The following is a 1,924-nucleotide window of genomic DNA, read 5'->3' as shown; positions in this document are numbered from 1 at the left end:
CCCCACAGATGCAGCGACATCAGACAACATTTCTGCATTGAGTTTCTGTATCAAGATTACCATTTAATTAAGAAACAATTGCAAAATATAGTTTTCCTATTATCAAATTATTATTTGGTTGTTGTTGTTGTAATAGAAAACTACAAAGTTTAAAGGATAATTTTGCATGGGATTTTGTTTTCCATATCAAGAATTTCAAACCAATAAAACAGCTGAAACTACTAAAATAAATATTTATTTTCCTGTTACAAGACATAAAGTACCTACACACTATTTTTAATTGATTTATGTTTTAATAATTTTTAAAAAAGGTCGGTCTACAATTTAGAATATGTATTTTTTAGTAATTGACTGACTTAAAAATGGTTTGACTCATTTCAATATATTATTTTAAGAGATTTTTCCTTTTGGGATTGATACCAAAGTAATTTCTTTTAACATTTTCACTACATATCAACACGCTTTACCATTTTGAAATTGCATGACTGCAAACAAATATTTTTAACAACAGGTTTAGCTAAATTAATTTCTCAACATTAAAAAAGCTATCAAAAACACAATAACTAAGGGCTTGTTATTACCTACAAGAACTCTCCACAGAAGGTACCAGATGACTATGTTGTTTTTATTTTGGCCGCAACAGTTGTCACACTGAAAGTGAGCACGCTGTTCGCCAAGACCGTATGTGTTGAGGTAGTGGTGAACCTGGTTGACCACAGCATTTGCACCTTTACCATGTGACTGGCCTTCGTCTGCGAGGTAAAACACCTGCTTTCCTGTGAAACAGTAGACTAATTAATAAACCATAATAACTTACTAGAGATACCTAAATAGTTCTTTTTTTTAAAATTAATTAATAGGTGGTTTGAAACAATTAGATAATGCATGGTTATTGTCTTATCATAAAAGATTGATATTAGACGAGAATGACATCCTCCAGACCACACACTCACAAAAACACGCACACACACACATTACAATAAAAAGTAAATAATCAATTGGTAGTTGATTACATTTAGACTGATTCAGTTTGTGGATAGCAATGATATTAAATTAATTCAAATACCAGATCCTTCACAGCTAATTCCATACACCTCACACTTCCTCGGGGTCTTGAAAAATAACTTTCCAACCTGTAGAATATCAAATTATTGGTTATTTATCTACATAACACTTTTTATTATATTAATAATTATTAATTAAATTTGTGCTTAAACATTTCTAAAAAGTCAACCTTAAATTTGTTTTGTTTATCAGCTTCTGCCACATCAAGTTCAGACTTTTCAATAAAAGCAGTATCTGATTTTTTTTAACAGCTTCTACATCAATATCAATATCAGACTCATCATGGTTTGACTCAATGTCACTTTCATAATTAAACCACATCAAACAAATCTTGAGTAGCGGGGTGAGAAGTTTCAAAATAAAGTTCATTTACATTCGATAAATCATTTAAATTTAAAAACGAAGTGTCCGGATCTTGTGAAATTTCACATGGAATAGTGTTGGTGTTAATAAATTGAGACATGATATTTTACAGTCAAATTTAAATCTACCACCATTTCATGTAAACAATTCAGTTGCTATCGTACAGTTTACTTCCGGGTCAAACTTGCGAGTCGCGAAAATTAATCACATAGCCAAAATACACATATATCTTTCACTTACCTATTGTAAGCATGTGGAAATACCATTTCCGAACCTTGTTCGATTGAAGACATCCAACAGTACACGATGTCATTTTGATTTAGAGCGTTTAATAGCCATTGAAAATGAACACTACGAGACAGGTTGCGCTACCTGTGAACTGCTCAAACGAAACAGTAGCAATAACCACTGATTTTGAAAATTGAAATAAACCCAGTAAAATTATACATTTTCTGATAGATATTAGTAAACCATTTCCAAATATGTATGGTTTGTC

The 1,924-nt window shown here is 31.1% G+C and overlaps 1 long non-coding RNA gene across 1 annotated transcript; it reads right to left on the bottom strand.

The window, feature by feature from the left end:
• LOC127875950 (uncharacterized) lies at positions 1-1,190 on the bottom strand. The gene is made up of 3 exons (XR_008047526.1): positions 1,067-1,190; positions 582-776; positions 1-45 (listed from the first exon to the last, which is right to left on the bottom strand). It is a non-coding gene; the product is annotated as an uncharacterized LOC127875950 (long non-coding RNA).
• Positions 1,191-1,924: the final 734 nt, after the last annotated feature.

Source organism: Dreissena polymorpha, chromosome 4, assembly GCF_020536995.1.
Source record: "Dreissena polymorpha isolate Duluth1 chromosome 4, UMN_Dpol_1.0, whole genome shotgun sequence".
NCBI lineage: Eukaryota > Metazoa > Mollusca > Bivalvia > Myida > Dreissenidae > Dreissena > Dreissena polymorpha.
The sequence above is the reverse complement of the archived record's forward strand: the minus strand, read 5'-3'. Positions and strand labels throughout refer to the sequence as shown.